The sequence below is a fragment of the Macaca thibetana genome, chromosome X, assembly GCF_024542745.1.
Source record: "Macaca thibetana thibetana isolate TM-01 chromosome X, ASM2454274v1, whole genome shotgun sequence".
In the NCBI taxonomy this organism is placed as follows: domain Eukaryota; kingdom Metazoa; phylum Chordata; class Mammalia; order Primates; family Cercopithecidae; genus Macaca; species Macaca thibetana.
The window spans coordinates 21180866-21196035 of record NC_065598.1 but is presented as its reverse complement, the minus strand read 5'-3'; the positions used below and the strand labels follow the sequence as shown (position 1 = coordinate 21196035).

At 35.5% G+C, this 15170-nt stretch overlaps 2 protein-coding genes across 9 annotated transcripts in view; both read right to left on the bottom strand.

Moving 5' to 3' along the window:
• The window catches only part of SMS (spermine synthase), an 863947-nt gene that overhangs the window by 460427 nt on the left and 388350 nt on the right, over window positions 1–15170 (bottom strand). The window lies entirely within an intron of this gene.
• CNKSR2 (connector enhancer of kinase suppressor of Ras 2) overlaps window positions 1–15170 on the bottom strand; it is a 287770-nt gene that overhangs the window by 105478 nt on the left and 167122 nt on the right. The gene's annotated exons all lie outside the window — the stretch shown is intronic.

Genomic DNA, 15170 nt, shown 5'->3' with positions numbered 1-15170 from the left:
TGTATTGGGTGCATATATATTTAGGATAGTTAGCTCTTCTTGTTGCACTGATCCCTTTACCATTGTGCAATGCATTTGTACTTTTGATCATTGTTGGTTTATATCAGAGACTAGGATTGCAACCCCTGTTTTTTTTTTTTTTTTTTTCCTTTCCATTTGCTTGGTAAATATTCCTCCATCCCTTTATTTTGAGCCCATGTGTGTCTTTGCACGTGAGATGGGTCTCCTGAATACGGTACACCGACGGGTCTTGACTCTTCATCCAATTTGCCAGTGTGTCTTTTAATTGGGGCATTTAGTCTGTTTACATTTAAGGTTAATATTGTTATGTGAGAATTTGATCCTGTCATTATGATGCTAGCTGGTTATTTTGCCCATTAGTTGATGCAGTTTCTTCATAGTGTTGATGGTCTTTATAATTTGGTATGTTATCGCAGTGGCTGCTGCCAGTTTTTCCTTTCCGTATTTAGTGTTTCCTTCCAGGAGCTCTTGTAAGGCAGGCCTGGTGGTGACAAAATCTCTCAGCATTTGCTTGTCTGTAAAGGATTTTATTTCTCCTTAGTTTGGCTGGATATGAAATTCTGGGTTGAAAATTCTTTTCTTTTAGAATGTTGAATGTTGGCCCCCACTCTCTTCTGGCTTGTAGGGTTTCTGCCAAGAGATCTGCTGTTAGTCTGATTGACTTCCCTTTGTGGGTAACCTGACCTTTCTCTCTGGCTGCCCCTAACCTTTTTTTCCTTCATTTCAAACTTGGTAAATCTGATGATTATGTGTCCTGGGGTTGCTCTTCTCGAGGAGTATCTTTGTGGTTTTCTCTATATTTCCTGAATTTGAATGTTGGCCTGTCTTGCTAGGTTGGGGAAGTTCTCCTGGATAATATCCTGAAGAGTGTTTTTCAACTTGGTTCCATTCTCCCAGTTACTTTCAGGTACACCAAAAAAGACCCAATGTAGGTTTGGTCTTTTCACATAGTCTCATATTTCTTGGAGGGTTTGTTCATTCTTTTTCATTCTTTTGTCTCTAATCTTGTCTTCATGCTTTATTTCATTAAGTTGATCTTCAATCTCTGATATCCTTTCTTCTGCTTGATTGATTTGGCTATTGACACTTGTGTATGCTTCACGAAGTTCTCATGCTGTGTTTTTCAGCTCCATCAGGTCATTTATGTTCTTCTCTAAATTGGTTATTCTAGTTAGCAATTCCTCTAACCTGTTTTCAAGGTTCTTAGCTTCCTTGCATTGGGTAAGAACATGCTTCTTTTAGCTCAGGAGTTTGTTATTACCCATCTTCTGAAGCTTACTTCTGTCAGTTTGTCAAACTCATTCTCCATCCAGTTTTGTTCCCTTTCTGGCAAGGAGCTGTGATCCTTTGGACGAAAACAGGCATTCTGGTTTTTGGAATTTTCAGCCTTTTTGTGCTGGTTTTTCCTCATCTTCATGGATTTATCTACTTTGATCTTTGATGTTGGTGACCTTTGGATGGGGTTTTTGTGTGGATGTCCTTTTTGTTGATGTTGATGCTATTCCTTTCTGTTTGTTAGTTTTCCTTCTAACAGTTAGGCTCCTCTGGTGCAGGTCTGCTGGAGTTTGCTGGAGGTCCACTCCAGACCCTGTTTGCCTGCCTATCACCAGCAGAGGCTGCAGAACAGCAAAGATTGCTGCCTGTTCCTTCCTCTGGAAGCTTCATCCCAGAGGGGCACCCGCCAGATGCCAGCCGGAGCTCTCCTGTATGAGGTGTCTGTCGACCCCTGCTGGGAGGTGTCTCCCAGTCAGGAAGCACGCGGGTTTAGGGACCCACTTAAGGAGACACTCTGTCCCTTAGCTGAGCTTGAGTGCTGTGCTGGGAGATCTGCTGCTCTTTTTAGAGCTGGCAGGCAGGAATGTTTAAGTCTGCTGAAGCTGCACCCACAGCCGCCCCTTTCCCCAGGTGCTCTGTCCCAGGGAGATGGGAGTTCTATCTATGAGCCCCTGACTGGGGCTGCTGCCTTTCTTTCAGAGATGCCCTGCCCAGAGAGGAAGAATCTAGAAGAATCTAGAGAAGAATCTAGGCAGTTTGGCTACCGTGGCTTTGCTGAGGTGTGGTGGGCTCCACCCAGTTCGAACTTCCCAGAGGCTTTGTTTACACTGTGAGGGGAAAACTGCCTACTAAAGCCTCAGTAATGGTGGATGCCCCTCCCCCCACCATGGTTGAGCATCCCAGGTCCACTTCAGTCTGCCGTGCTGGCAGTGAGAATTTCAAGCCAGTGGATCTTCGCTTGCTAGGCTCCATGGGGGTGGGATCCGCTGAGCAAGACTACTTGGCTCCCTGGCTTCAGCTGCCTTTCCAGGGGAATGAACAGTTCTGTCTCGCTGGCATTCCAGGTGTCAACGGGGTATGAAAAAACTCCTGCGGCTAGCTTGGTGTCTGCCCAAATAGCCACTCAGTTTTGTGCTTGAAACCCAGGGCCCTGGTGGTGTAGGCACCTGAGGGAATCTCCTGGTCTGTGGGTTGCAAAGACTGTGGGAAAAGCATAGTATCTGGGCTGGAATGCACCATTCCTCATGGCATAGTCCCTCATGGCTTCCCTTGGCTAGGGGAGGGAGTTCCCCGACCCCTTTCACTTCTAGGGTGAGGTGATGCCCCACCCTGCTTCTGCTCACTCTCCATGGGCTGCACCCACTGTCTAACCAGTCCCAATGAGATGAGCCGGGTACCTCCGTTGGAAATGCAGAAATTACCCACCTTCTGTGTTGATTTCACTGGGAGCTGCAGACTGGAGCTGTTCCTATTTGGCCATCTTGCCAGCCACCAAAAGTTCTTTTTCTTAATCTTACTGTTTTATCCATTACCTAGTACCTTGAATTCTTTCAGAATGATCTTTTCTTCCTAGGTTTAATTTCTTTAAGGCTCTTCATTTTATTTATTTTATATATTATATTATTCTTCCATTTTTTAAGCAACTAATCAAAAACTTTAAAACAATGTGGGGGCTGAACTGTTTTCAGATTCCTGATGCGGAGAGGTTATAACTGGGCCCTTCTAATCCAGCATATGAGCTAATGATTTTTATACTGGAGCTTAAGAGGATTTGGTTAAGGGCAATTTGCAATGTTATTAACTATTTGAAAGATCTTCCTTCTGTTTTGGTTTGCAAAATCAAACCAAAAGAAACCAAAAAGCTCTACTTATATTTCATTTAACTGCTATAATTTAAATGGCCAGTTATTGGCTTGGTAGAGGGACAAAACATGTGGAAACACTTCTAGTCACTTTGTCCTTTACTAACTTTGTCTTCTTCTAAGTAAGTCCTTCCACAGAAGACTTGAAAAATCTTTGGGACATTTTTATTGATGAGTAGCAAGCATTTATTATCCCATCTAAGGCATCATTTCTTGAGTACTTTCTATGAGGCAAGAACTCTGCTAATTAGCCAGGCATGGTGGTGCATGCCTGTAATCCCAGCTACTCGGGAGGCTGACGCAGAGAACTGTTTGTATCCAAGAGGCAGAGGTTGCAGTGAGCCGAGATCGTGCCATTGCACTCCAGCCTGGGCAACAGGGTAAGACTTGGTCTCAAAAAAAAAAAAAAAAAAAAAAAAAAAAAAGAAAGAAAAAAAGAACTCTACTAAGTACTTGACATATGTTGTCTAATGTAATCCTCATAAAAAAAAAACACCATGAGTAGTATTACTATTCCATTTTACAGATAAGAAAACAAAAATACAGGGAAGTTAAGTCTCAAGCTCAAGGTCAATTAGCTATTAAAAACCAAGCTGTGATAGCAAATTCAAGTCTGTTTGACCTCATAATTCATGCTCTTCTATATCCATCAGTAAAACTGTACAAATTAAGGAAGAATGCCTTCCTTAGATGATTTCTCCAAGTTTTACATTAGAAACATACTACTTTCCAAGTCTATGTCAAAATATTGTTGAACTGCTTTTCCATCAATTACATGGTTCCTTACCACCATCAGCTTGATGCTCAAAATTATTTTGTGAGGCTAACCAACATGTAGTCTTTATGAAATTTATTAAATAAGTCTAAAGGAATAAGAATTCCCATGAATATAGTGCACATCCCATATTTCTTCATTTTTGAATCACTAATTTCTATTTCTATGGTTAGTTCTTCTTTGGAAATCGTACATTTTACTTGAACACAAAAATTTCCCATGGGTAGAATCCTATTTTCTTTTGTCTCCAGAATAGCTGATTAATGACAGCTGAACTTTTACCTGATAAGGAAGATTATTTACATTTTAAAATCATAGGACAGAGAGACCCTGGGACCTACAGACACTATCCTAACTTCACATTGATAAAACTCAGTTTATGATGTCATTGCCCATAGGCCCTTCATCATACTGCTATAAGTCATTCAAGCCATTTGCTATTTATGTGGATAAAAAGGACATGGCATTTGATTTTCTCTTGTCCCAACTACTCGGGTAGAAAATGTTCAGGTATAATGTTACAGAAATTAATTTTCCTCAATGCACAATGTGTGCAAATAACATTTATGAGGATAATTTCTAAAATATCTACTGGACATTCATTCCAGTGCTTTTTGTGAGGTCCTGGATTTTCACTAAATCAGAAAAGGTCTGGATTCCTACCTTCAAACCAATACTATTTGGTGATATTATTGTTAAAAGATATGTTTTCCTCCTATTCTTATAAAATATGACCATTCATGGCCACAAAGGGACTCAGCCAACTGTGTCTACCTTTTGGCATGTTTCTATGCATAGAAATGTGTTATGATGAAACAGCAAGGGCAAGGAGTCCATGTACAGCAAGACGGAAAAGCTGATGGGAAATATTACCATTTTGAAAAGCTGCCAAGCAACTGATCTCATCAAATTTGAGCCTTTGCCTTTGAAGCCTGAGCAATGAGACCCTATATAGTTAAAATTATTTAATGCCAACTTTTCGCTGTTTCTATTTTCATGTTAAAGCTTCTATGTAATAATGACAATAATGAAAACAAACACCCAACATACTGGGCACTGAAGCAATTTACAATGTCTTATCACTAAATTCTCACAAAACTCTACAAGGCAGATATTATCATATTCATTTAATAAGAAAACTGAGGCCCAGAGTAACATCCCCAAGGTCACACTGGAATAATTAGATGGCAGACAAAATTACCAAGTATGGCTGATGCTACAGCCAATGCTAGTAACCACTAATCTAGATTGCTTCTGCTACTGGTATCCATATTTCAGAAATTATTCTTGTCTATCTGTTTAGGAAAGTAAACCTATTTTATGCTCTCTGATTTAAAAAGGATATAACACATTGTTGTTCATTTTACATCTCAGTTTAGCAGTCTTTTCCTAAGACCTGTCAGGTTCATATCTATGATCTATGTAAATACATGCTCATTACAGTGTTAGTAAATCCAAAACAACATACACAAGAACATATAAAATCAGACTTAGTTCTGCTTGCTGGAATCAAATTCTTGAATTTAGAATGAGGGATGTAATTTTTGGAAATTATTTACCTACAATTACAAAAGTATTTTCATCACATTTAGCTAGCATTACCTCTGGTAAAGGTCAAAAAAATATTCATGAGTACTTAATCCTAGCTCTATCACTTATTAGTTGGGTAAGTTATTTAACCTTTAAGTTTTTTAGATTTCTCATCTGTAAAACAAATATTTTATTAGTACATACCTCATAGGGTTGTTGTGAGGATTAAATGGATTAATGCTTTTTAAATGCTTAGAACTGTGTTTGGCATACCTGAACACTCAACAGGTATTACAGTAAGTCCTCACTTAATGTTGTCTCTAGGTTCTTGGAAACTGGGACTTAAAGTGAAACCACAGATTACAAAACCATCTTCTTCCTCATTGTTATAAGAAAATGACATTGAAGGAAATGGCATTGGGATCAGCTGTGCATCATTTTGCTTAAAGTCCCAGTTTCCAAGAACCTGTAGATGATGTTAAATGAGGGCTTATTGTATTTACTTATTTTCTAGAAAGGCCATCTACTGTCAATCTACATCGTATTTGTTTAATTGTTTAGGGTAAATACCTGTACTTCTTTTTACTCATTCTTAACAACTAGAGGGTCCATGGTATAACATAAGAACCTTGGTTAAACAACATACTTTAAAAGCCGCTATTAAGATATTTTCAGGCCGGGCGTGGTGGCTCACGCCTGTAATCCCAGCACCTTGGGAGGCTGAGGTGGGCAGATCATGAGGTCAAGAGATCGAGACCATCCTGGCCAACACGGTGAAACCGCGTCTCTACTAAAAATACAAAAATTAGCTGGGCGTGGTGGTGTGTGCCTGTAGTCCCACCTACTTGGGAGGCTGAGGCAGGAGAATCACTTGAACCCGGGAGGTGGAGGTTGCAGTGAGCCGAGATCGTGCCACTGCACTCCAGCCTGGTGACACAGCGAGACTCCATCTCAAAAAAAAAAAAAAAAAAAAAAAAAAAAAAGAAAAAGAAAAAGAAAAAAAAAGATATTTTCAAATATTTTTCTTTATATCTGTGTTTGTCACTGTGTTTAATAACAGAATGTCTCTATTTTTCTATTATATATCTAAATTTAGAATATGAATGTACAAGGAAAATATAGCAACTACATACACATTCAACTGAAAGCACATATGAAGAACTGTGTCATATCTCTTTTGCTTCTCAAAATCCTACCCATATTCTTATAATCTTAACTCTAAACTCTCTTTGAGTTTGGGAAGTTAATAGGAGAGAAATGGTGGCTAAATTCACATACTTCGAGGTAAGGGTTTTTGTGACCAAGAACAGAAATTGAACACTCTAAGGATAAAAGACTTACACAGTGCATTTTAAGGTATCACACAAGTGCTAAGAGGTTAAATTACCATTATTTCCAGAAAATGTCAAGTATGTAGTTTTTTGTACTTTAGGTTTTTTTAAAACAATATATTTCAGCAGGATTACATACTTTCGTTATCATTATTTTCAAATACAAGATAATATTGTTGTACTTGGGAGTCCAGGTAATGGGACTATTTTGTAGGTTAAATAAATAAGCTGTCATTGATTATTGCTTATGAAGGTTTGAAGTTTATTTCTGTTAGGGTCGTTAGGGGGCTGAGATATTTAGACAAACCTTCAGATCTCAGACACAGGTTTGAGAAGGTACCAGGTATTTGGTGGGATGACTAGCATTAAAAAACCCTGGATGAAATGGCTATTCATCATTTAAAACCCAGCATAAATGTAATGTGTACTTATTTGATTTCCAAGGCAAACTATGAGGCTTTATTTCCTAGGTTACTACAGCACTTGGTGCACACCTTCCAACTTACCTGAAGTGACTGTGATGCATCTATTTACTTGTTTCTTCCCTTTGGGTAATTAGGATTTATGGTTTTATTCATTTCTGTGTCCCAGTGGCTGGCTGACTTTATGTATACAAGTATTAGTTGAATGACTTAACAAATAAATTTTTGGGAAAATTCTGGCCACACAGTCCTGTGCCTGACATATAGGTTTTATTATTTAACATTTAATTTTAAAAAGGTAAATGCATTAAACTGCTATTTACTTGAAACAATCTTCAGGTTATACTGAGAAATCTCCAGTAAAGTATCTACAAGTATCTACATTAAGGTTATATTTGTTTCAGGTTCAAAAGTTAAAAAAAAAAACTTTGGAGAATATAAGAGTGACTATAGTCAAATAAATCATATGGAGACTACACTACTGTGCACACACAGAACCAAAACAAAGCACCCTACCCAATTGACACTATAGAATGCAAATGCATAAAAATGTCTTTCCCTATGAAAGCAAACCCATAAAATTAGAAGAAGTGACTGCTTCACCAGATGCACAGATATCAATGTAAGGTCATAAGAAACATGAAAAAGCAAGGAAATATGACACTTCCAAAGGAACACAACTCTAGCAATACACCCCAAAGGAAAAAAAAAAAAAAACAACTGTATGAAATGCCTGAAAAGCAATTCAAAATAATGATCCTTAAGAAAGGAAACTCAGATAGAAGAGAATACAGACAATTCAACAAAATAAGGAAAGCAATTCATGATCTGAATGAGAAATTCAATAAAAAATAGATATCATACAAAAGAACCAAACAAAAATCTTAAAACTGAAGAATTCAATGAATGAAATAAAAACATACAACTGAGAACTTCAACAATAGACTAGATCAAGCTGAAGGAGGAATTTCTGAATATAAAGACAGGTCTTTTGAAATAATCCAGTCAGAAAAAAAAAGAAAGAAAAAAGAACAAAAAAGAATAAAGAAACCCTATATGACAAATGGGACACCATAAAGTGACCAAACATTTGAATTTAAGTGTTCCAGAAGTAAATTAAATGGGCAAAAGCATAAAAAACCTATTGTAATAGTTAATATTAAGTGTCAATTTGATTGGATTGAAGGATTCAAAGTGTTGTTTCTAGGTATGTTGGTTAGGGTGTTGCCAAAGGAGATTAATATTTGAGTCAGTGAACTGGGAGAAGAAGACCCACCCTCAATGTGGGTGGCACCATCCAACTGGCTGTCAGCGTGGCTAGAAAAACCAGGCAGAAGGAGGTGGAATAAGCTGGCTTGCTAAGTCTTTCGGCTTTCATCTTTCTCCCATGCTAGATGCTTCCTGCCCTTGAATCAGACTCCAAGTTCTTCAGCCTTCGGACACAGACTGAAGGCGGCACTGTTGGCTTCTCCACTTTTGAGGCTTTGGGACCTGGACTGAGCCACTACTGTCTTCCTTACTCCTCAGCTTGCAGACAGCCTATTGTGGGAGTTCACCTTGTGATTGTGTGAGTCAATTCTGCTTCACAAACTCTCTTTCATATATACATATATCCTATTAGTTCTGTCCCTCTGGAGAACCCTGACTAATATACTATTTAACAAAATAAGAGTTAAAAAATTCCCAAGTTTTGCAAGCGATATAGTCATACAAACATACAGGAAGCTCAAAGTACCCCCAAAAAATCTTCTCCAAATCACATTATATTCAAACTGTCAAAAGTCAAAGACACAGAAAAAATTCTAAAAACAATAAGAAAAAAGTGTCAGATCACATAAAAAGAACCTTCATCAGAATAACAGTGGATTTCTCAGCAGAAACCTTACAGACCAAGAAAGAATGGGATGATATACTCAAAGTGCTGAAAGATAAAAATTGTTGGCTAATACTACTACATCCAGCAAAGCCATGATTCAGCAATGAAGGAGAAATAAAGTCTTTCCCAGATAAGCAAAGACTGAGGGAATTCATTACCACTAGACCAGGCCTAAAAGAAATGCTTAAGGGAATCCTACATCTATAAGCAAAAAGACAATAATTCCATCATGGAAGCACACAAAATAATAAAGTCACTGGTAGAATAGAAACACAAATGAGAAAGATAAATGAATCAAACCTTATCACTACAGAAAACCACCAAACTGCAAAGATAAAACAAAAAGAGAGGAAGAAAGCAACAAAGAATAAGCAAAACAATTGCCTAAATGAAGGAGTAATTCCTCCCCTATCAGTAACAACCCTGAATGTAAATGGTTTAAATTCCCCAATCAAAAGATAAAGACTGGGTGAGTGGATTAAAGAAAACAAAACGAAACAAAACAAAACAAGACCCATCTCTATACTGCATACAAGAAGCTGACTTCACCTGTAGACACACACCGACTGACAGTAAAAGGATAGAAAAAGGTATTTCATGTAAACAAAAACCAAACCAAGCATCAGTAGGTATACTTAGATAAAATAAACTTTAAGTCAAAAAATGTAAAAAGAGACAAAGAAGGTCATTATATAATGACAAAGGAATCAATTCAGCAAATGAATATAATAGATGTAAATATATATGTACCCAACACAGGAGCACCCAGAAATATAAAGCAAACCTTACTAGAGCTAAAGGGAGAGATAGACCCCTATATAATAATAGCTATGGACTTAACACCCAACTCTCAGCATTAGATAGGTCATCTAGAGAGATAATCAAAACAGAAATGTCAGACTTAAACTGCACTATGGACTAAATGGACCTAACAAACATTTACAGAACATTTCATTTAACAGCTGCAGAATATACATTCTTTTCATCAGCACAAATAACATTCTCCAGGATAGACCATATGTTAGGCCACAAGTTTCAACAAATTTCAAAAATTGAAATTCTATCAAGTATCTTTTCAGATCATAATGAAATAAAACTAGAAATCAACAGTGAGAGAAACTTTAAAAACTGTACAATTATATGGAAGTTAAACAATATGCTTCTGAACAACCAATGGGTCAATGAAAAAATTAAAAAGGAAATTTAAAAATTTATTTAAGCAAATTAAAACAGAAATACAATATACAAAAACATATGGGATACAGCAAAAGCAATACTAAGAAAGAAGTTTATAGCAAGAAATGCCTACATCAAAAAAGCAGAAAGATTTCAAATAAACAATCTAACATTGCACTTCAAAAAATTAGGAAAAAAAGAAATTGGAAAAGCAAAAATAAACTCAAAATTAGTGAAAGAAAAGAAATAATAAAGATCAGAGAAGAACTAAATGAAAGGGACAAAAAAAGAAAAAAAAAACCTACAGAAGACAAACAAATGAAAAGTTGGTTTTCTGAAGGGTAAACAAACTATTGGCTAGACTAAGAACAGAGATTACCCAAATAAAGTCAGACATAAAAAGGAAACTTTGCAGCTGATACCACAATAATGGAAAGGAATATAAGAGACTATTCTGAACAACTATAAGCCAACAAATTAGAAAACCTAGAGAAAATGGATAAATTCCTGGACTCATATAATGTATCAAGATTGACTCAAGGAGAAATAAAAAAAAAACTGAACAGATCACTATCTAGTAATGAGATTGAATCAGTAATAAAAATGATCCCAACACAGAAAAGTCCGGGACCAGATGACTTCATCGTTGGCTTCATTGCTGAATTCTACCAAACTTTTAAAGAATAACTTATACCAATTATTCTCAAACTATCTGAAAAAATAGTACAGGAGGAAATTCTTCCAAACTCACTCTATGAGGCCAACAGTACGGTACTACTAAAATCCAACAAGAACAAAACTAAAGAAGAAACTACAGACCAAAAAATATCCCTCATGAACATGGATGCAAAACTTCTCAGAAAATGAAATCTAACAATACATGAAAAACATTGTATACCATTATCAAAAGAGATTTATCCCAGAGTTGCAAGGATGGTTCAACATATGCAAATCAATAAATGTGATACATGAACAGAATGAAGACAAAAACCATATAAACATCTCAATAGATACACAAAAAAAGCCACTTAATAAAATTCAACATCCCTTCATGATAAAAACTCTCAACAAAGTAGGTATAGAAAGCAATACACCTCAACACAATAGAGGCCAGATATGACAAACCCACAGCTAACATTATATTGAATGGAGAAAAGTGGAAAGCTTTTTCCCAAAAAACTGGAACAAGACAAGGATGAGCATTTTCACAACTCCTATTTAACATACTAGAAGTGCTAGCCAGAGAAATTAGATAAGATAAAGAAATAAAGGGCATTCAAATTGAAAACGAGAAAGTCAAATTGTTCCTGTTTGCAGACAACATGTTCTTATATATAGAAAAACCTAAAGACTCCACAACAAAACTCTTAGAACTGATTAACAACTTCAGAAGTTGCGGTATACAAAATCAACATACAAAAATCAGTAGTGTTTCTACATGCCAATAACAAACTATCTGAAAAAAATCAAGAATGCAATCCCCTTTATAATAGCTACAAAAATACTAAGAAAGAAAGTTAACCAAGGAAGTGAAAGATCTCTACAATGAAAACTACAAAACACTGATGAAAGAAACTGAAGAGAACACAAAAAATGGAAAGACATCACATTTTCATAGATAAGAAAAATTAATATTGTCAAAATGACTATACTACCCAAAGCAACCTACAGATTCAGTGGAATCCCTGTCAAAATACCCACGACATGCTTCACAAAAATAGAAAAAAAAGTCCAAAATTTGTATGGAACCATAAAATACCCCAAATAGCCAAAGCATTTGTGAACAAAAAGAACAAAGCTGAAGGCATCACACTGACTGACTTCAAATTATACTACAAAGCTGTAATAACCAAATCAGCATTGTACTGGTATAAAAACAGACATATAGCCCAATTATTTGATTGGAGAATTATTTGAATGGAGAATTCAGAAATAAGTCAAGTGATTTTTGACAAAGGCAATAAGAATACACACTGGGGAAAGGATAGCCTCTTCAATAAATAGGGTTGGGAAAACTGGATATCCATACTCAGAAAAATGAAACTAGAACCCTATCTCTCACCATGTACAAAATCAACTCAAAATGGATTAAACGCTTAAATATAAGACCCCAAACCATAAAACTACTAGAAGAAAACACAGGGGAAATACTTCAGGACATTGGTCTAGGCAAATATTTTTATGGCTAAGGCTTACAAGCAACAAAAGAAAAAAACAGACAGATGGAATTATATCAAACTAAAAATCTTATGTAGAGCAAAGGAAACAATTCATCTGACAGGGAACTGATATCCAGAATATGCAAGGAACTCAAACCACTCAACAGCAATAAAAGAAATATTTTTATTAAAAAATGGGCAAATGATCTGAATAGACATTTCATGAAAGCAGACACACAAATGACCAAGTGGTATATAAAAATGCTTAATGTCATTTATCATTAGGGAAATGCAAACTAAAACCACAAAGAGATATCATCTCACCCCAGTTAGAATGGTTATTATAAAAAAGACAAAAATTAAGAAATGCTGGCAATGATTTGGAGAAAAAGGAGCTCTTATACAATATTGATGAGAATGTAAATTGGTACCATCATTATAGTAATTAGTATGGAGAGTCTTTAAAAAACCAAAAACAGGACTACCATATGATTCAGCATTCACATTACTGGGTATATGTCCAAAGGAAAGGAAATCAGTATGTCAAAGAGATATCTGTACTCCCATGTTTATTGCAGCATTATTCACAGTAGCTAAGATATGAAAATTAACCTATATGTCTATCAACAGATTAATGGATAAAGAAAACATTATATATATATATATATATATATATATATATGATTATTCAGCTCTAAAAAAGAATGAAATCTTGTCATTTGCTGCAACATGAATGAACCTGGAAGACATTATGTTAAGTAAAATACGTCAGGCCCAGAAAGATAAATACTGCATGTTTGCATTCACAAGTGGGAACTAAAAACTTTGAGCTCATAGAGAGTAGAACTGTGGTTACTGGAGGCTGAGAAGGGGAGGGCTGAGTGAGAGAGGGATTTTGAAGAGACTGGTTAATAGATATAAAATTACAGCTACATGAGAGAAGTAAGTTCTGGTATTTTATAGTGCTATAGGATGGCTATAGTTAACAATAATTTATTATATAATTTCTAATAGCTAGAAGAGAAGATTTCGAATGTTCCCAGAACAAAGAAGTGATAAATGTTTAAAGTGAAGAATATGCTAATTACCCTGATTCGATCATTACCCACTGTATACATGTATCAAAATATCACTCTGTATCCCATAAATATGTACAATTATTATGTGTCAATTTTTAAAAGTTGAAAACAATACTGAAGGAAACAAATAACTCTGCTTACTTCTCTCTTTTAAGTATGTATATATTTCTTTTCTCCTAAGTTGTTTACAAAAAGATATCAAGTATTTATAGGCTATCTAAATTTTCTAATATTTAAAAAGTATTCTATTTTAGTCAGGGGAGATTTGTGGCACATGATGGCATTAGGTGCTTTAAACTGTAGTCCGAAGGGACAACCAATTTATAGCCATTCAAGTAAGAACTTAGTAAACATTTTTTAAAATAAAGTCATCAGTAATCAATCACTTTCATTTGGTGACTATAATTTCTCTTAAACACTAATTACTTACTTCAACATAAGTAGAAAATAGCCAGATAATACTGGGACACAAACAAAGAAGAGTTGATATACATTACTGCCTATCCAGTAATAGGCAGTCAATTAGTATGTGTGGAATGAATGAATAAGAATAAAAATTTCATATTATTTCATGGGGCAAAGGTAGGGATAGCAAAGATTACAGGCCTCTATACTCTATATTATAGGTTTACAATATAGTAGAGGAGAAAAGTAAAGGTTCAAATATCTTCAATACTTAGCAGTTTAATTGCCACTAGAGTAGTATAGTTGAGAAGTTTATGTTAAAATGTATTATTTATTCTTATGATTAAAAAGCACATGTACAGAGAATAACACAAAGTAAGATAAGTATGGCTTCTACTATTTAGGATCATTTTGGGGAAAATTTTTCTTTCATACTTATTACCAAATTGCTGAAAGGAAATAAGACATGTATATGAAGACATGTGATGACTGCTCTTTTGAGACCAAAAGAGGGAGGTATATGGCCATGACAGACAAGTGAGGGGTAGGAATAGAAAGGAAGAGCTAAAAACAACTTTGCTTCTGCTCAGCTCCCATTGATCAAGTTTGAACTAATTAGCAAGGATGCTGTCCTTCCTCAAAGTATAAGCTCCTCACTAAAAATGATTAATTTGAAAAGTGGAAAGGGAGGAGCAGAGACTTTCAACTGAATCCATTCATTCTTGCAAAAGAACCACAAGCTTTACTACTTTAAGCAACTGTATCTGCAAATCTTTCAGATATACTATAACAATTTTAAGTATTTGTGACTGGGTTACTTTTTTGGTCAAGAATCAAAGATTAAAACAATCCTGTGCCCATCATAACTCTAGGTCCATTTTTGCCTTAAATACAGTATGTTCAATCCATTCTATTTAAAATCCACTTCCACTCTAATGTCAAATAAATTTTACAGATTCTTTAAAAAATACAAAAACTGAGGTGAGAATTTCCCTAGAAAATTATATTTCTTAAAATCCCTGAGGAAATGGAGATAATTTTATTTTAAATAAGTCATGTTAACAGTAAGTATTCATTTAAAAAACAGAAAAGAAAAAAAAAAAAAAAACAGTTGAATTTTTCCAAACTGGCAACATCTAACACACAAGAAGTACATGTGATGCTAAAAAGATTTTTATAAATCATTATGAACTAAAATGTTACCTACTGTTCTTTCTTATCTTTTGAAAATCTTGAATAATGTTTAATATCATGTCTCA